The following is a 22,176-nucleotide window of genomic DNA, read 5'->3' on the forward strand; positions in this document are numbered from 1 at the left end:
AGAGAGAGAGAGAGAGAGAGAGAGAGAGAGAGAGAGATGCTTACCTGCACACTGGTTCTCAAGAGAACTAGTGAACACGTGCCATAGGCGTCTAATCTGAACGGTCCATGTGATGCGGAATCCCATGAAACCTCAATAGACAAATTTTCACCCTATGTGTGTGTGTGTAACCACTGCGTAGGGGAGCTATATGCCCACGCACTACCACCCTTTGTTGTGTTGAGGTTATTAGCCAAAAAATGAGTGCAATACAAAGCTCAAATGGACACACCATAGAAGGTAGTGTGGATTGAACTGCAATCATTGAAATCTTCTTAGGGCCATGACAGTTTTGGAACAAACTGATAATTGTTCTCTTCCTTGATCAAGGTCTGTGTGACCTTTTGAATAGGCTGGATTGCAAATAAATATCATGGTGGGCACTAGGAAGGTTTCAATGGTGGTCATTATTATCCCCCTGCTTCACATGGTATGGTTCGCTTGAGCTTTTTGGTCTCATGCTCCGAAATGGTCTCTGCGAAGTGGATGAAAGGTTTTTGATATAACACATCATGGTGGCCCACCAAACTTGATGACACCAACACACCACCGAAGTTGGCAGTGGTGTGGCACACCAAGCAATCCGGTGTGGATTGGTATTTCCCCCACCGTGAGCTAGCTAGAAACGGCCGGTCCTGTCAGGGGCTATGTGGGGCCACTATGATACATTTGTTTTATCTACACCGTTCATCCATTTTAAAAAATTATTTTAGGACATGAGATAAAGAAGTTGAGGCATATTGAATGATCAAGTGGACCACACCACAAGAATTGTGGGGGATTAATGCCTACCACTGAAAACCTCTTGAATGTCGCGAAGGTTTCTGATCAAGTTGATATTTATGATTTCCTTTCATATAAGTCCACGTGACCTTGTGAACAGTTTGGATATCAAATAAACATCACAAAAGGCCCTAGGAAGGTTTCAACAATGGAGTTATTGTCACCAGTGCTTCGTATGGTGTGGACCACTCAAACCTTAGGTCTACCTCTTTTTTGGGCTCCTGCCCCAAAATGGTCTTTCAAAATGATAAACTGATTGGGCTCATGTCCAACTTGGATAAGGGGTTCCACAACCTTTAACAGGACTGTCCGTCTCTAGCTAGTCCTGGCGGGGGTAGTACCCAATCTGCGCGCCCATGCAATCAGCTTCATGCCGTTTTCCAGCCAAAGGCTTTCTTGTGCATGGAAGCTAGGTGGGGCCCACCGTGATATTTATGATAAATCTACTCTGTCCACCCATTTTACGAGCTGATTTTAGGATATGTGACCAAAAACGAGGTGGATCCAAAACTCAACTGGACCGTACGAGAGGAAACAACAGGGATTGAATGGCCACTGATGAAACCTTTTGTATGGCTAGATAAGTTTTGTATCAGGCTAAGTTTTTTGTGTTTTTAATTCATCCCAGTTGGAATAACCTTATAAACAATTTGGATGGCATGTAAACATCAAGGTAGAGCCAGGAAGGTTTCAACGGTAGGCATTTCTTTCCTCACTCTTTCCTCCCATGTGACCCATTTGAATTTTGGATCCTCATCGTTTTTGTTACATGTCCTAAAATGAGCGTGAAAAACGGATGGACAAGTGGATTTCTCACAAACATCATGGTAGACCTTACTTAGCTTCCCTACACGCGAAAGCCTTTGGTGTCGAATGGAAGTGGATACCATTGAATACGTATTAAACACACACACACACATTTCTCTCTCTCTCTCTCTCTATATATATATATATATATATAGAGAGAGAGAGAGAGAGAGAGAGAGAGAGAGGATGGGTTCGTCTATTTTGAAAATTTGTAACAATGTTTCTGCATAAAAAACTAACAATGTTCATGTTAGGTAGCTCTCCTTTCTACAGTAGTTGGACCACATATTGCAGCTGCTGCAGCTGATGCCACTGTTGCGACATTGTGCGATGAGAACCCGTGTGCTAGGGAGATCTTTGAGGCCGAACAGGATAGTGTTACATATGAGTTTGGGTCTCCTACTGATAATACCGAGCCAGTGAGGTTAGCTTTCGGTCTTGTTGCTCATAAAGTTACACCTTACTGTAAAAATTTTATAAAAGAAATGGACATTTTTATCTAAAGCCAATGTATTCTGCCTTATTCTTCCCCACCTGTTACGCAGGGGAGGACGTGAGGTCGAGCACCGTCTTCCTCAAGAGGATAACTATTCCGAATTCACGAAATTTCTCTGGACTTCTCACAGAGACTTCTCGAATCCACAGAGAAAGAAAGCAGAAAATAAAAATAAATTCTAATAAATTTGAAATTGATTGATAAATAATTAAAAATGAGATCACAACCTTTTAAATAAGGGTACCAAGCAATGGAAAAGAAATTAGAATCAAGCTACAACTCAAACTCCTAGAATCCACGACTTACTATAAATAGTAAACTTACTATTTATAGACGGTCATGATGTCTACTAGTGCGCAAGGTTTTTGGCAAAAAATAGTAAGTGTCCTATTTGGCTTCACCAAACCGTTCTCCTAATTATTCTAAACTCTTTTCACGTTTGTGCAACTCCTAAACCCCAACGGACGAAGAGTTATAATCAAACTAAAACTTACTATTTATAGTAAAAACGAAATTAAAACAGGGAAACGACCGTCGATCAAGGAGTTTTTCGCAATTCCGGGCTGCGCAACCCGGCATAGCAGGGTTGGTTGGCTAAAGTAGCTCGTTCTACCCCAAAATCATATATTTTACGTCAGATCTTGTTGCTCATAAAGTTACACCTTACTGTAAAAATTTTATAAAAGAAATGGACATTTTTATCTAAAGCCAATGTATTCTGCCTTATTCTTCCCCACCTGTTACAGAGTCCCTAAAGTTGAAGATGTGGAAACAGAAGAGGACCATAAACAATCAGGTAACTGTCTCTATTGAAATACCTTTACATAGCATGAGGTTTTGATGTAGCAAACTTGAAGGAAATTGAAATTTTTGAAGAAATATGAAGACTTGCCATTCTAGATAAAATCTTCCAAGTGGATGCTATAGTATATATGGGCCCAAATGATGGACTGTTGGAGAAGACAATAACCTTCTAGTCTTGGTGCTAGAACGAAGGAGGAATAGCCACTCTTCTAGAAACATTAACTACAGAAAACTCAATTTAGTTCGGCATAATTGTGTCATGGTTTCACACGTGGGGATTTGTATGCATAGCCATTGCATACAAAAACCTAAAAAGCCTTGGTCCTTGTATAAATTTCCCTACTGAATCTAATCTAGTCCTTAAAAAATTGTAATAAAACATAGAATCCAAACAAATTAAGCAACTAAATATAGAATCCTTTCTCTATTAAAAGGTTTTTGAAAGGTTTTTTCTATTAAAAGAATACATACTAATATAGGACTGAAGGGCTGTACAGTCTGTACAAACCCTTATTGTTTATATACCCTAGAGGAGCAGCGTGGTTGGACTTGTGGGTTGCATAGTTCAACTGGTTACTATGTTGGGATAATCTGATTGGATCTGTGGCCCCCTGCTGTCTAATCACACTTGATTTATCCTATGCAGTGTTTCAAATATGCTGGTAGCATACACTATGTAGCGTAGTAAATAGCGTAAATCCCCTGTAGCATATGCTACAGGGGTCGTAGCGTACGCGTAACATACAATGTATTTTTTTTATTACTTTTTTCATGTTTTCTTTGTATCTAATGTTGAGGAATGTGATACTTGTATCGTACTTGATACTTTTAACCTATGTGATTTTTATTTCTTTTCATAATTGTGACTTATGGTTTCAATTAGACATTATTAGTTAAAGTTGTTTGCTTAGAAAGTTGATGATGTGATAATTATTTGATTTGGTTTATATATGTGGATTGGCTTTTGATAAATGATAATTAATAAAAAAAAATGAATCATCTTTTAGGCATTTTATAATTTCCCCCTTTTTCTTACTATTTATCATATCTTTCCTATTTTTAAATTAAAAAATAGAAGTATCGTGTGTAGCTTACGCTACATGCTATGCTATTTATGCTACATGCAACAAAGGGATGAGTGTTACGCAACATGCTACTGCTATTTAAAACATTGATCCTATGTTTTCTTTCAGGACTGTTGATGTGGTCCAGGTCTGTAATCAGTTAAATGTGAACACTTGATGTAAGCCAGATCAATCAGAACCTTTGGATGACCTGGTATTCAATTGGATAGACCTGATATTCAATCGGCCAACAATGGGTTCCACTTTGGTTCCTATGTGGATGATCAGATGTCCTGGCTGCATCAGTTGCCCTGGCTTGAAGGAACTCTTCCTTGAGTTTGTGCGAGTCACAGGCCATGTGTCAGCCTTATATCATGTCTTCACTAGTTTCAGTCATAGATGGTGACGAAGATTTGCTCAATTGTCACTTGACCCCATATTAGCATGTGCTATTGCTTCTTTGTCCTTTGCACAAGTCAAGATGTTCGCTGTCTTCTATCTAACCAGTTATCCTGACTATCCACTCCAATTGGTGTTGGAATGTTATTGATATGGCCTCAAGTTCAACTTTTGTTTGCGAAATTTTCATACATGTGATGCATGAGTACAAATGTATTGATGGAAGGTTATGAATCTCTGCCATCTAGATGGATGGTTACTGATCAATTAATACTTTACCAGATCTACGTATATGAATTACCGTTCCACTTGCGGCCCACATGTGATGTATTGGATGGTTCATGTGAATATGAAATTATAATGATCAGTTGGCCCATGTGTGTGTATTGGTTGGTCCACAGTCCACATGTGATTATGTGAATAGTTCTGATCAGGTGGGTCACACCTAAGATAGTATATATAAAAACCAAATTAATGAGGAAGTAATATATAAAAATCCAAATGTTACAAGGGCTGTAACCGTACACAACGTACGGATGTCCGGCGACTGGAAGTGGTCCGCGGAACACTCCCATGTTAGTATGCCGCCATTTTGAAATGTTTGGGACTCATCCTCTGGGCGTTGATCTATCCAGACCATCCAAATTGCGAGCCTCATTGTGGGATGGAGCATATCTATAGAATATCACTGATTAAACAATCATAGCCTAAGGTTCACATGTTTCACCAGAGGAAAGAAAAAGGTACAACAACCACACTGAATGGGTGGGACAAAAATTGGATCGAATCAACACTCTTGCACCTAAATATAGAAGCTCAACTTGCACAAGCTCAAGGCCCTAAAATAGTAGATATGTTATCCTTGATCATAGGATATACCGAAGACCCAACTGGCTCCTCAACACTTCCTTGTAGAATAAGTTGTTCTAAAATGACTGTGTATAGGGTCCACTAGGGTGTTTGTATGATATCCAATTAGTCTTGTGGGGTTGCCCTATAGCTACAATGATAGTTGAACGCCCCAAATCTGGCTGATCCAACCATCGTATGGGCCACCATTTGGGGTCTATTTATGGTGGTGTGGCCCACCTAATGACTTTATCATCCTGATTTTTGGGAATATCCCATCATCATGGCAGGGCTCATGTAATGCACAGGTTGGATGGAATGATAGACAGCATGGTGGACCCCACTAAAGAAAACAATGAACAACCATCCAAAAATTCCCACATTCGTGTGGGTGGCTGACCTGATGGTTGGATCCGCCTGATTTTTGAGGCTTTCTAACTTTCATGATAGGACCCTTTTGATCTTGTTGGATTCCATAAATACACTCAGTGGGCCCACACTCAGCACTTGTAAAATAAGCTTATCCTACAATCACATGGAGAAGAACTGGCCTCATACATGAGGGAGGGGTTTTAACAAGGTAAGAACCTTTAATGAAGAAGTTAAAAAGGACAAGAAAGACAAACATCCACTAAGATAGTGGATGTGCACTGATTAATGGACATTTACTCGTCAAATTTAGGATATTGAGTAGCTTACACTAGAACCGTTTATTAAATGCCTGGTTGACTCTTCCTTCAATTTATACATTGATTTTTCATGTACTTCTTGATATTCAAATCTTCTTAGGCATTGGCTTCATCGGGGACCTTTTCCTACTCTCAAGGGCTACCCACATGGAACTATTTTGATCTTGTACCTGAGATCTTCCAAGAGGTACATGACAATGGTCCATGGGAATAACCTTGCACCACGCATGTTCCAAGTTGTGTTCTCCAAAGGAATATGCCAAAAGGTAATGATGGGTTGTATGTTCTATTTTGAGATGAGAACTTGGATGGGGGAGGTAAGGAGGATGAGAATCAGGCCGGGCTTATGAGCTTTGAGCCATCTGTCCAAGCCTGGCCCGAAAAGTAAATGGGCCTAGATTTTAAGCCCAAGCCCAGCCCGAGGCGGTCAAGCCAGACAGGCCAACCCGGCCCATTGACACTCCTAAGACTCATACTAGTTTTGGTTGAGTTTTAGCGGCTGTTTGAGGCTAGAGTTTGAGGTTTATGTATTATAAATGGAGTTGGGCTCTATAAAGGCTAGGGTTTAAGCAAAACAGGGACTATGGGAGCGTTTCGGATGATTCAAAGCTATGAATTCTGGCAATCTAGGGATGACAAAAGTAGGATTTGAGGAAATAAGGTTGGGTTTTGGATAACAATAGAGTTTTGGAACTAAATAAGGGCTGCTTGTGGTTAAATAAGGTCATCATTTGGAGTTTTTGCTATTTAAGGGGACCATGGTTGGGATTTTTAGCAGACTTAAGGTTGCGGCTAGTAGGCGATACGGCTGGGAAAAAAATGGGGTCAATTGCGAATTACGGTTTGGTCCATATGGGTTTAAGGTTGAGATTTGGCAAAAATAATGTTTTATGATGTATGGTTGGTGGAATTTGGCAAAATGAGGATTCGGGTTTAATTTGGGTATTTTCAGCCTGAAACTAGTGTCCGGGGTTGGGGAAATTTGGAAAATTTTGCAGAAAGTTTTGGACCTTGATTTTTATATATTTTAGAACGCGTTGATGGAAGAAAGAAGAAGAAAACAAGCTGATAAAAGTTAGGTTTACTTTACATAGCATGAGGTTTTGATGTAGCAAACTTGAAGGAAATTGACAATAATTGAAGAAGTATAAAGACTTAACACTAGCCATCAAATTCTCCAATTAGATGCTAACAGATTGATTGGCCCAAAGAATGTATAGGAGAACCCAACAACCTCTGGAACTACTACTAGAGTGAAGAAGAATCACTCTGAGAAACATCAGCCTATTTGGGACCAGGGAAAATGAAAATATGAATTTGGTATATCCATGAACTTGTCAAATTCATTGATTTGCATTGGATTTGAAATTTGGATTTGCAAAGTCCATAGTTTGGGAATCAAGCTACAAATCCATGGAGTTGAGGAGCATTTATTGCATTTTGCAATAAGGTAGCTTTTAGGAGAGTATTATTTTGTGGATTTGCCAAATTATTATTATTATTTTCGATTTTGCATACTTCAATTCATCCTTCATCAATCTCTATTAAAAGAGAAGGGAACGCGGTAACCGAAGCATTAAGAACATTCAACTAATGAGGTATGTCATTACTATGGCAAAATTAAGAACATTCAACTAATGAGGTATGTTATAATGACTGAGCGGTGCGATCATCGATCTACTCACTTCATTAGTAAATCTCCGATTCCTTAAGCATAGAGGTCCCAAAGTGACCAAAGAGGAGGGTTTCTCTAGTTGGGAAGCCCGACTGAGCGAAGGGAATGAAGTGACCGAAGCGAGGGAGGGCTTCCTAGTCGGGAAGCCTGACTGAGCATAGGTCACGTAGTGACTGAGCAATCTACGAGCCGCAATTTCCAGAGGAAATTTAGTAAGGCCAGACTGAAAAGGTTAAAGAGCGAAGTGTAGTGTAGTAAAGGAAGTATAATTTAATATTCTGATTAGGAAATCCACAGTTTTAACAAATCCCCAACAAAAACAAACAGGGAGATTTGAAATCCACGAATTTCACAAACCCTATCCCAATCCCTCACCCAAACAACCCCTAAGATAACCAAAGCAATCTCAATTTAATCTATCCTAATCATGTAATGGTTTCATACTTGGGTCTATGTATATATAGCCATTTCATAAAATAGGGTTGAAGGCCCTGGCTTGAATCCTTGGTCCGATCGATAAGAAAAGGGATCCTATTGGTCCTCAATACTTGTATGAATTTTCCATTTAATCTAAACTACTCCTGAACAAGTTTTAATAAAAGAAAGAACCCATCCTCTCTCTCTCTCTCTCTCTCTCTCTCTCTCTCTCTATATATATATATATATATATATATATATATATATATATATATAAAAATAAACCGTATCACAGGGGATCTATATGCGCACAGCCACGGTCAATTCGCTTCACTTCACCGTCATTTTCATGCAATCCACTTCCATTCGACACCAAAGGCTTTCGCGTGTAGGGAAGCTAAGGTCCACCATGATGTTTGTGAAAAATCCACCCTGTCCCTCTGTTTTTTTAAGCTTATTTTAGGACATGTAATAAAAAACGATGAGGATCCAAAATTCGAATGGGCCACATGGGAGGAAAGAGTGAGGAAAGAAATGCCTACCGTTGAAACCTTCCTGGCTCTACCTTGATGTTTACATGCCATCCAAATTGTTTATAAGGTTATTCCAACTGGGATGAATTAAAAACACAAAAAACTTAGCCTGATACAAAACTTATCTAGCCATACAAAAGGTTTCATCAGTGGCCATTCAATCCCTGTTGTTTCCTCTCGTACGGTCCAGTTGAGTTTTGGATCCACCTCGTTTTTGGTCACATATCCTAAAATCAGCTCGTAAAATGGGTGGACAGAGTAGATTTATCATAAATATCACGGTGGGCCCCACCTAGCTTCCATGCACAAGAAAGCCTTTGGCTGGAAAACGGCATGAAGCTGATTGCATGGGCGCGCAGATTGGGTACTACCCCCGCCAGGACTAGCTAGAGACGGACAGTCCTGTTAAAGGTTGTGGAACCCAACCTGATATAAGTGTTTTATCATTTTGAAAGACCATTTTGGAGCATGAGCCCAAAAAAGAGGTAGACCCTTCCTAGGGCCTTTTGTGATGTTTATTTGATATCTAAACTGTTCACAAGGTCACGTGGACTTATATGAAAGGAAATCATAAATATCAACTTGATCAGAAACCTTCGCGACATTCAAGAGGTTTTCAGTGGTAGGCATTAATCCCCACAATTCTTGTGATGTGGTCCACTTAATCATTCAATATGCCTCAACTTTTTTATCTCATGTCCTAAAATAATTTTTTAAAATTGATGAACGGTGTGGATAAAACAAATGTATCATAGTGGCCCCACATAGCCCCTGACAGGACCGGCCGTTTCTAGCTAGGTCACGGTGGGGGTAGTACCAATCCACACCGGATTGCTTGGTGTGCCACACCACCGCCAACTTCGGTGGTGTGTTAGTGTCATCAAGTTTGGTGGGCCACCATGATGTGTTATATCAAAAACCTTTCATCCACTAGGCAGATGCCATTTCGGAGCATGAGACCAAAAAGCTCAAGCGAACCATACCATGTGAAGCAGGGGGGATAATATTGACCACCATTGAAACCTTCCTAGTGCCCACTATGATATTTATTTGCAATCCAACCAATTCAAAAGGTCACACAGACCTTGATTAAGGAAGAGAACAATTATCAGTTTGTTCCAAAACTGTCGTGGCCCCAGGAAGATTTCAATGATAGTGGTTCAATCCACACTGCCTACTATTCTACGTCCACTTGAGCTCTGGATTGCACTCATTTTTTGGCTAATAACCTCAACACAACAAAGGGTGGTAGTGCGTGGGCATATAGCTCCCCTACGCAGTGGTTACACACACACACATAGGGTGAAAATTTGTCTATTGAGGTTTCATGGGATTCCGCATCACATGGACCGTTCGGATTAGACGCCTATGGCACGTGTGCAAAGGTGCGCACGTGTGTAGGTGCGCAGGTGGGCATGACTCTCTCTCTCAGTAAGGCTAGTGTCCTAGCCCGTACTGTTCCGTCGACTTCCACAATCCTTCTCGACGAATTTTGGCAACCTGCGACCTATAATCGACGTTTGTGCGCGACTCTAAGTCGTATCCCGTAGATTTGAGTCGGCTTAATCTGAGACTTGTACTATTGCGACCGCACCGTTGCCGCAATTCCAACACCGCGTCTTGCATACCGATCCGATACTCTGGCAGGGAGATGTCGACCCGCGTTTAGTTCGAGAAAATGCCGCGCGTTTACAATCCCAAGAGAATCTCTATGGCATGTCAAATTAATCCAATCAATCACCTTACATGTCAAGTACATGTCCCATCCTTAAAAGCAACCCCAAAGTCAACTCTCTCTCTCTCTCTTACACACCCATACATGTCAAGTACATGCCCATCACCTCATCACTCATTTCCCATCACTCCATCACTCCATCACACATCACCTCTCTTATAACCACCTCTCTTTTTCTCATTCACATATTCCAAGCAAGAGGAGAGGGTGGACGTCCATGCATTCTAAGGAAAGAAAGTGGTTTTGTGTGGCCCACTTTCCACCCCAAGAACTTTCATCCTAGCCATTCATTTCTCATCTGCCACTATCAAAGTTTTACACAAGGAGCTCGGCTTTCCATCGGACCAAGAAGATCGAACGGTGGGTGTTACCATAGACTAGATTTCTTGTTTTAATGAAGGGCCAAGTGAGGCTTACCGATTGATGGTATGGATCTTACTTTGGACCCTAGGTGTGGCCGACGGCCCACCTTGATTCTCATGATCATTCCATGATGGGGCCATTCCCCATGGACCCCATCATGATGTTTATTTTCTTTGCATGGCTAGAGGTCATCCTTAAAGGATGGTCAAATTCACGCATTTTTTTCTCTTTATCAGAGTAAGCAGATGAGCGTAGAATAGACAAGTAAGCTAAAAGGGAAGTTTCAATTTTCATTTAGAATATACAAGTGGTTGCCCATAATGACTTATACAAACCAATGTCCACATTCTTACGAATACAAAATGAAATAATATTACATGTGAAATAAGATAAACTACAACAATCTTGAACTGTGAAATCCTGTAGCAACCCTTAGCAAATAGAATCATGCACCATTGTTAACCATAGCTTGCTCCTCACCAATATACGGGGCCACCTGCGTGACTGTATGGTTGTATATTTAATGGATGAGTGGCCACCGGTGTGAATTCCCCTCAAGATTACATACCGCCGCATTATGTAAGCATAGTTATAAAACAACAAGGCAATCAAAACAATACATGATGCGGTCGCATGGATGCGTGAATGTACATCACCCCGGGGATGCACATCCGTGCGAAAATTGGACTCGTCACCCATGCAATAATCGACCTAGGAAAATCATCTAGTCGGAATAATAGATCAATAGTCGGTGGTCTGGGAACTAGCGAAACGATACCCCGATGATCCTAAGGGCACGTGCTACAACATCCAGAATTAGCCACCCGTCATCACCAATATGCCATGGATGTATGATTAGCCAAACCATTATTAGTCCAGTTACAATCAACCAATTTAAATAAGCTCAAGGTCACTACGGGGGCTTATCACTAGTGTAGGCCGACAGCTCGGGCATAGGTCTCATACCACTATCCCTAGCTCATGAGACTACCACCTTAGGATGTTTAATGGAACCCGTCAACTAGTGGCCAATCATATACAGTATATGGGGCTTACCATTGCATGGTTGCATGATAAAAACATCGAACTCATATGGAAAAAATACCAAAATAAAGCCTCATAGAACGATACCAAAATAAGCCACATAAGGCAAATACCAAATTAGGCCACATAGGGCGAGTATCAAAATCCTACGATAAAAGACCATCCTTGAAAACCATTGGACACAATAACCTTGGATGGTAGGCCCACATCAATGGTTAATTTAAACCACCATTCAATAACCACTAAGCCGTAGGTCCATTACGATCACAATTAGTCAAGTTACATTCCAAGTATGGGTTTACATTCATATGTGGGAATTTCCCACTAATGTACCAGTTTAAGTTCCATAAGCAATCCATAAAAGAAATCCACAAGCATGAACAATTATACAGGATAATCATAAAGCATGTAATACAACAATTCAATTTTCACTAGCTAACACATGTGATTATAAAGGGAGATATCAATTATGAATTTAAATAAAAACTATAACTTAAGCTAATGAGAAGATGGAAAGCTCAAGGGGAAGAATCATCACCTTATAATCATTTGTTTGGCTCACCAAGTTGTGGTTCACAAATCCAACCCATCCATTAAGTGTGTCCCGCTAGTTTAAGGGGTCAAACCAAGTTTCAAGTGCATCCAAATCTCAGCTGGACCCCAACAAGTGCTTTTATATGGTTTAACGTGTCTTCACAAGATTGTAGATGGTGTGGACCACCCGAGCTCTATGTATGGCTGATTTTTGAGGGCACCCCATATATAAAGGAAACCCATCAGATGGACAGTGTTGATGTTCAACACACCACATGGTAGGGCCTGTGGTGGGGCCATGGTCCTAGCCAAATTTTCAAGCAAAAGGAGACAGCGTCCTCTGGACGTTTACGTGCATGTTTCTTATATATTTATTATTATTATTTTATTATTTTTGATAGGTGGGGCCCACCTCAGGAGGATCTACTCCGTTGGTTGGTTTCCAGGCTCAGGACAGGTCCAATAAGTCCAATATCGATATGTCTTGACGCACCGAGATATCACGGCGGGCTCTAATGATTTACCACTATTAAATTAGTCTTTCTACTGGTGTGGCCTACCAGAGAGTTGGGCTGGCTTCATTGTTCGGGTCAACGCCTAAAATGAGGTGGGAAATGGGATGGACGGTGGAGACATAACATACATCTAGGTGGGGTCCCACTTTAAGCAAAATCGATGGGCAGTGTTGAATAACACATGCCACAGTCAGACCCACGTAACTTGGTAACGTCAATACAATAGTTATATAGCTAGTGTACACGTGCACCAGCAATTACTTCTTAGGTGGGTCCCAGGTGGGGCCCACCACCCACATATATAGTACTATGTGTATATATATACCACCTTATATGTTTTTATCATATTATTTTTATAAATGCATATATGTAGATACATATAAGTACCAACCGTCCAACACTGGACGTGGACGACCAGGATAAAATATGTAAGTCATGGTGGACCAGGGCTGGTAGGATGGACGGTCAGGGTACAAGCATCTTGGTGAGGCCCATGGTCAGCCCACCTGTATTTTGGTGAAGCCCGCGGTCAGAGCAGCCCGTCAGCCGCCAATGGTGAAGAACGGCCCCTGTTGCAGGCTGTTTTGGGAACCATTTCTGGCCCTGGTTTTCAGCTTAAACGTGGCTCATCCCGGGGCCATTTTTCGACCCATTTCAGAGCTCAACCATTGGCACAATGGCTGCCATTTTCTCGACCAAAGAACACCCCGAACATAGCTTATTTTCGGACCGTTTTTCGGGCTGTTTTTAGCCAGATTTTGGGGCGTGTTACAGCTCAAACGGAGCTCGTTTGCATGCCATTTCTGGACTGTGTTTCAGCCTCAAGCTGGGACCATATAGATGTCATGGTTCGGCCCCAAGCAGGGCCTGAAACTCAGGCCACGTTCAACCTTAAAACAGCGCCTGAACGCAAGCTATTTCCCATTTCAAAACAGAGTCTGCCTGTGCAGTCCCTGTTGATAGTTGTCATTGAACGCGTGTGGTTGAGGTGTGGTGGGGTCTTAGTTTGGGTTTTTATTCTGGAGTTGTAAAAAAATGGAGGGAAAGGTTTTACCTCCCACGATTGGGTCCGACCCGATCTTGGGTTGGCGTGTAAACGCCCACCGCTCCTACTCCTCCTTTCTTTTATCTCTCTTTCCACAGGAGTGGTGTGGCTGCAGAGTTACACTGACTCGGCTCGGTCCGTTCTCACGGACTGAGTGGGGATAGTGCGAGCCGAGCTCACCTTCCTTCTTTGTCTTCTCTCTCTCTGTTTTCTCCCCTTGCTTCCTTCCTTTCTCACTTCTCTTCTGTGTGCAGTCTGGGAGGGTTGAACCTCCCCATTTATAGGCAGGGAGAGAAAGGGTCCAGCGGCTGGGATAGACTCTGCAAATCCCTAGGCAATGGTCGTCGGTGGCTGCCTCTGTTTTTTTCAAAACGGATAAATACAGCTTGTAAGTTCTCCCTGTTTGGCTATTCTTGGCTTGAGAGAGAGAGAGAGCTGTCGTCTGCACGTTGGAAATCCAACCGACACGACTCTCCCCATAACTTCAGCGGTCTGCTCGCCTGCTGTTTATTAATGATAGAACGGACGGTCAGGGAACGATTCCCTTCCGTTTGTTTTCGGGGGCCAACTAGTATGGTTTTCAGAAAATCCATTCCTTCCATCAGTTTTGTAAGTTGATGTTAGGCTAGCGGCCACAATATGGGACGTATCCGAGTTTTGGATGAGCCACACCACTAGTCAATGTGTGGTGTTAATTCCGTAAATTTCAATTTGCGTCCACATGCAGATTTATAAATGAGGGTCCACCTGTGATGATCTTCCGAAAGATCCACTCCATTCACCGTCTTTGGCAGGTGGGCCACACGATCGGCTAATGCATCAAATAGTATTCATCGTTAAACCATGCACGTAAAATTTGAATGAATTGAGTTATTTTGTGTGAAGTCCACTTTACTACTTGTAGTTGTACGATTCGCTCTGTTCATCGTGTTTAACATGCCCTGCTAGGATTAAAGTCCAAAAATGGGGCAGATCTGTTGATCGGGTGGGCCATACTATCCGATCAAGCTTCAATGGTGACATGTAGTGGCATTCAACTCGCCATCCATTTCTCAACCGGCATCCGACGCCCGTTATGTCAAAATGTGCCGTCCGAATGTCTTGAAATTTGGCGAACATGCATCATTTTTTGTGCTCTTTCCTGTGATCCAGTTTGGGTCCCGATCTCCCGAGGATGAATAAGATGTTCTTTTAATGGCTAATATACTTCAAAATTCTAAAATAATATTTGTACACCTCTAATCAACAAGTCATCGGGCAGTTTGGACTTAGAACCTAAGATCTTCATGATGATCGGTTTACAGTGATGTTCTTGTGGCCCGTTTGGCAGATCCGATCAGGATGGGTGGTTAGATGACTACTTAAAAATATAGAAACTTGATGGTATGCACTCCGGCCATGTATGTGGATTGATGTATGGTTAGTTTTGTAAACGGATGGACATAAAATAGGTTTCTGAAGTGATTAGGGGTAGGGCTTATATAACGTTAGATTCGAGTGACTTTCTTACACGTGAAAGTTTCTCAGATTCTGATTCTAATGGTGAGTTAAGCATATTCATATGGTGTGAATAAGATAGATAGATCAGAATCTTGATCTGATAAGTGTACGAACGGATGTAGAGGTCAAGTAGCTGATTTACTATGGTCTAAGGGCTGAAATTTGACATGTATAGTTAATTTATGATAATTAGGCCTGGTATAAAATTTTACATGAAACGGATCATAGGAACTATGTGATCTAGAGTTCAGGGGTTTAGGTTAATGGCATTTTCGTAATTATTGTTGATATAGGATTTTTGTGAAATCTAATGGTTCTATGTGGTTCTATGCCCATTTTTAAACAATCCTTACAAAAGAACTTACATTCAAATCATTATGGATAAAGAGTTATTCACCGATTTAGTCAAGGGAAGGTATGTATATCAGACCACATGATCAGCGGTCAGATGACTTGATTTATGGATGAAGATCATTCTTAATCGGTCAGATTCACGTTGGAGGATGGATGTAGGGTTAGGTTAGCTAGTAGGTTAAATTTACGGTAACACTCGAGGACTTTCAATACTCGGTATTGAAAAGTTCGGGGTGTTACAATCTACCCCCCTTAAAGTTTATTTTCTTTGCATGGGTACAGGTCATCTAGACCTTCTATTTTGGTGGAGAAGGAATCTCCACCGTTGATTTGATTTGGTGGGCCCACATGTATTGGGACCCACTTGATGTATGTTGTAAATCATGCAAAGGAGGACCCATAGTGTCAAGGTCCCTCCATCACACGTGTATCTCTCTCTCCCTCTCTCTCAGTGTTTCTTATTGTATGTGATGATGTGGCCATGTGGCCCACCCAGATGAACCCCACCATAAGGCATGTATTTTATCCAAGTCATCCATAGGTGGGGCCCACTTTATAAGTGTTGTATCCACCTCATCCCTCATTTGGTGGCCCACGTGGGCAGCCCACTTGAAATTGAATGGAAAACACAAATATTAGCCTTGGTTCAAGGCTATTTGGGTGAGCCACTTGTATAGGCCCCACATTGACGTATGGATTCAATCCAAGCCGTCCATCCTTTTCCCCAACTCATTTTAGGCGTTGAGCTGAAAAATGAAGCTGATCCGACTAACTGGTGGGCCATACCTTAGTAAATAGTGATTTTCACCATTTAAATTCACTTAAATTTTTCTACACGCCGAAACATGCCGAATATTGGGCTTGATGGATTTGTTATGGACTGTAGAAACCAGTGGGCGAGGTGGATTCTTCCAATACGGGCCCCACGCATGAAAAACCTCAAAAAAAACCTAATTTTTTAAAAAATATAAAAATAGGCAGCACCTGCTACTGCTGACGTCAGCAGCAGGCGTGGGACCACGGGTCCCAGCCATGGGCCCACCGTGATAGGTGTGGAACATCAACACCTCGCATTTGGGGGGCCCCCTTTGGGCAGCAGGCCACCCCAAAAATCGGCCGTATAAATAGCTCAGGTGGCCCACGTCATAGGAAACAATGGGATTGAACGGTTGCCATTGAAACCCCTTTTAATTGTCACAGGAGTTTTGGATCATTATGAAATTTGTTTTTCCTCTTTATTCAGGTCCCTGTGACCTTATCAACAGTTTGGATGATAGATAAACGTTATGGTGGGCCCCACATGGGACCCACTGATGTATACATTGTATTCCACATGTGTGGACCCCACCATGTGGTATGTGTTTTATCTATGCCTGCCCCTGAGCTGTGCTGCGCCGGTCAGGCCCCACCATGATGTATGAGCTGGTCCACACTGTCCATATGGCTGGACGGTGGGCCACTTCATGAGGTATGTGTTATTTACTAACCGTCCATCCCCTAGACGTGGCCCCCACCATCAATGTGGACAGTGACATCCACCGTTAAAACTTCTAGGGCCATCGTAGTTTTTCAACTAAGCTGATATTTGTCTTCACTTCACTGTGTTAACCTATGAATAGGTTGGATCTCAAAATACATCACGGTGGGCCACACCATCCAGCCGTTGATCAGGTGGACCACATTACAGGAAATAGTGGGTTTGAATGTCCACCATCAAAACCCTTGGGCTACAGGGTTTGGACCTATATGATATTTGTCTTCCCCTCTTAATCCAGGTCTTTATGACCTTTATGATTAGATTGGTTGGAAAATAAACTTTATAGTGGGCCTTGTGATTTATTTAACCAGGAAAATTATTATCTCTATTACTATTTGTGGTATGGTCCAAATGATCCTCTAATATAATTTTGGGGATGTATGAGGCCCATCTTGATTTATTTGTGGCCGTCCCTTGAGGCCCACCTTGGTACATATATGAGGCCCATATGATTAGGCCCATCTTGATGTAGTTATGGCCCATCCGTTGAGGCCACCTTGATATATATGAGACCCATGTTATGAAGCCCATGGGTTGAGGCCCATTGTGATGTATTAGGGCCCATGGGTTGAGGCCCATTGTGATGTATTAGGGCCCTTGGGTTGAGGCCCATTGTGATGTATTTGGAGCTCATGGGTAGAGGCCCATTGTGATATATTTGAGGCTCATGGGATGTGGCTCATTGTGATATATTCCCGGTCCATACGATAAGGCCCATTGTGATGTATTTCTGACCCATTTGGCAAGGCCCATTGTGATGTATTCAAGACCCATGGTTGAGGCCCAGTGCGATGTATGTATGACCCGTTGGGTTGTGTATGAATCTCTTGTATGGCCACTCCTTGGGAGTAATGTTGGTTAAATGGCCACATTGTTGGGCAATGATGGTTTAATGTCCACATTGTGACCTTCCCTTAGGCTTTGTTTAGCCGATTCCGATTGTCGAGGCCGATTATCAGTGCCGGTTATCGATACCGATTATGAGTATGTGACAACATAGCATCATGATACCTACACCTTGGAGCCCACCTTGTGTATATATTGGGCCCATAGGAAAGTCAGGAAGCCCACTTATTACACTTAGACTTGGATATGCCCTTGGTGGGGGGATATTGTGACGCTCTATCACTGTGATCACATGTGGGCGGGCGCACGTGGGCGGACACTGATGTGGGCGGGGCCTGAGGAGCCTGGGCGAGCTACCAGTGATTGGCAAGCTATTGTGTTGGCAAGCTACTGCGCACATAGTGAAGGCAGAACTTTGTCCCCACATCGGTTGCATCGTTCGATTTGTGGTGGCTATAAGTTGGATTTTTTTCCTTAACTATCGTGACGCATTTTAAATCAGTGAGCTTATCTTGATATTTGGACTAAATCTGCCGTCCTTCTGTTGACCCCCATCATTCGTATGCATGTTGTGATTGATGATTGATTAAAGCAGATGCCATTGGGCTGAGATGATTATGGGACTCCTTGTGAGGCAGAGTTATCCCCACATGATCGCGCGATACGCACAGGTTTGATGCATGACCTAGATGAGGTTGATGATATTTATGACTCTTCAGGATTTACATATTACATTTGCATTATCGGCACTGATATTTAGTTCTCTATGATTCCGCATTTGTATAGCCGATCCGCATTGCATATTCTGATATTATATGACTCATGGACTTACCAGTATATTTTCTCTTACTTCGCTTACTTTAATATTGCATACTTGACACTTACCTTGTGTACACACTTACACCACCCTCTAAGCTTTCTATAAGCTTATGCACGATAAATGCGTGCAAGTGATGTTAGGTTGCGGCAGCATGGAGCTTGGAGCATGTAGTTGACTTCTGGAGCTTTGATTTTAACATATGTATTTCTCTTTCAGCATTGTACTCAAATGATTATATTGGTGGATATTGATGATGATGTTGCCTTTATGTTTTGGGTATATTTGTGGTTATGCTTCTTATGAGACAAATGTACGTTGGAAAATCCTTCTTATAGAATCCCAGGATCGGAACTTGGTGTATGGACGCTGGGAGCCGAGAATGGGGTACTATGGAGGCTGTCACCACCAGGATCGGTGATTGGGATTCCTGTGAATCCAATTTCCAGGTTTGGGGCATGACACACACACACACACACACACACTCTCTCTCTCTCTCTCTATATATATATATATATATGTATCCCAAGGGTGCGATACATTGTGCGATACCGATATTTCGAACACTGGATACACCACACTCTGACAGCTCAAGCTTTTAGAGTAAATGGTTGTTTGACAACACCATCAGTTGGATGCACCATTCCATGGTGGGCCACGGGCTTAAAAATCAAGTCAATCCATGACTTGGGTGGGCCAGACCACATACAACAGTTGAGAGGGGTTACCCTCCCATCAAAACATTCATAATCATTTATTGGGCCCACTGAGATGTGGTTCATAAATCCAGCCCGTCCATTGTTTGTGTCCCACTTGGATGAGGGGTCAAATCAAGTTTCGGCCGCATCGAAAACTCGGATGGCCCGACCAAGTGCTTTTATATGTTTTAGGCATGTCCTCACATGGTTTTAGATGGTATGCCCCACCTGAGTTCCATACACGGCTGATTTTCGGGATGTCCCATAACCTAAAGGGGACCCATCAAATGCACAGTGTTGATGTTAGACACATATCACGATGGGGCCACACAACTTCCCATGAGGTTGACCTCATAGTATATATATATATATATATATATGGGGAAATGGTTCTATGCGGTCGAGCTCATGAGAACTTTTCATGAGGTCGAGCTTATGGGCCCCACCATGATACGTGTTGAACATCAACACCGTGCATTTGATGGGTCCCCTTTAAATTATGGGATATCCCAAAAATCAGCCGTAAACAGAACTCAAGTGGGCCATACCACCTAAAATCATGTGAAGACATGCCTAAAACATATAAAAGAACTTGGTGCGGCCCACGTAAATTTTGTATGCATATGAAACTTGGTCTGACCCCTCATCCAAGTGGGACACATAATGGATGGGATCGATTTGTGAACCACACCTCGGTGGGCCTAACAAAATGATTATGAATGTTTTAATGGGAGGGTTACCCCTCTCAATTTTTGTACGTGGTGTGGCCCACAAACACACCACAAAACTCATCGATTGACTTGATTTTTAAGCCCGAGGCCCACCATGGAATGGTGCATCTGACTAATGGGGTAGATGTTCGACACACATCGTGGTGGGGCCCACACAGCTCGACCTCATGGGAACCATGATGTGTGTCGAACAACAACACCGTGCATTTGATGGGTCCCCTTAAGCTTATGAGATATCCCAAAAATCAGCCGTATACGGAATGAAGGTGGGCCATACTATCTAAAATCATGTGAAGACATGTCTAAAACATATAAAAGCACTTGGTGGAGCCCACCTATGTTTTGGATGCGGCTGAAACTTTGTCTAACCCCTTATCGAAGTAAGACACACAATGGATGGGCTGGATTTGTGAACCACATATCAGTGGGCCCAATAAATGATTATGAATTTTTTAATGTAGGGTAACCCCTCTAAACTGTTGTATGTGGTGAGGCCCACCCAAGTCATGGATTGACTTGATGTTCGACATGCATCATGGTGGGCCCACGCAGCTCGACCTCATGGAACTTTTGATGAGGTTGACCGCATAGAACCATTTCTATATATATATATATATATATATATATATAAAGAGAGAGAGAGAGAGAGAGAGAGAGAGAGAGAGAGAGAGAGAGAGAGAGAGAGAGAGAGTCATGCTCACCTGCGCATCTTTGCACACGTGTCAAGCACTTATTATCGATCTCATTTATCAAATAAATCCTATATATATATATATACATATATATACATATATATATATATATATATATATATATATATATAGGGAAATGGTTCTATACGGTCGAGCTCATGGGAACTTTCTATGAGGTCGAGTTGTGTGGGCCCCACCGTGATGCGTGTCAAACATCAACACCGGGCATTTGATGGGACCCCTTTAAATTATGGGATTTCCCAAAAATCAACCGTATAGAGAACTCAAGTGGGCATCTAAAATCATGTGAAGACATGCCTGAAACATATAAAGGCACTTGGTGGGGCCCACCTAAAGTTTGCATGCATCTGAAACTTGGTCTAACCCATCATCCAAGTGGGACACACATAATGGATGGGTTGGATTTGTGAACCACATCTCGGTGGGCCCAACAAATGATTATGAATGTTTTAATGGGAGGGTAACCCCTCTCAACTGTTGTATATGGTGTGGCGCACACAAGTCATGGATTGACTTGATTTTTAAGCTTGTGGCCCACCATGGAATGGTGCATCTGACGGATGGGATAGATGTTCGACATACATCACGGTGGGGCCCACACAGCTCGACCTCATGGGAAGTTCCCGTGAGGTTGACCCCACCGTTATATATATATATATTTATATATATATATATATATATATATATATATATATATATATATATATATATATATATATATATATTTATGGGAAATGGTTCACTACACCAAAATGGCAAATTTAGAACGGTTGCGTTTTTGGTTTAGGTACAGTAAGCCGTTCCAAATTTGGGACATTTTTACCGCTTTCATATGTGATAAAAATACCCCATCAAACAGTGAAAATAAGCAGAGTTTTATTTTCCCATTCTCTCCCCAGTAGGGTTCAGCCACCGACGATAATCCCCTGCCCAAATCACCTCAGTCAAAATTGCAGCCCTGCTTGAATCATCTGCCCAAATTGTAATCCCAACCCGGCCCAATCTCACCGCCCCTGCCATAGATGATAAACCCCACTCAAATCCGCCTACCCCTGCTGCTATTTCCAACCCCATTTCTCTACCGCTGAAGAAGTTCAAAAATCCGAAGAATGGTATTTGATTTCTTTCCATTCCTTTTGTTTCTAGGGTTGTGTTTCATATATTTTCCTTTTTTGAAGGATGAAATCTG

General features: G+C 42.0%; 1 long non-coding RNA gene across 1 annotated transcript; it reads left to right on the top strand.

Moving 5' to 3' along the window:
• The first annotated feature begins 1,849 nt into the window (after nt 1–1,849).
• On the top strand, nt 1,850–4,555 carry LOC131221197 (uncharacterized). Its single transcript, XR_009159098.1, has 3 exons — nt 1,850–2,053; nt 2,872–2,921; nt 4,123–4,555. It is a non-coding gene; the product is annotated as an uncharacterized LOC131221197 (long non-coding RNA).
• The last annotated feature ends 17,621 nt before the right edge of the window (nt 4,556–22,176 follow it).

Source organism: Magnolia sinica, chromosome 12 (genome assembly GCF_029962835.1).
Source record: "Magnolia sinica isolate HGM2019 chromosome 12, MsV1, whole genome shotgun sequence".
Classification (NCBI taxonomy): domain Eukaryota; kingdom Viridiplantae; phylum Streptophyta; class Magnoliopsida; order Magnoliales; family Magnoliaceae; genus Magnolia; species Magnolia sinica.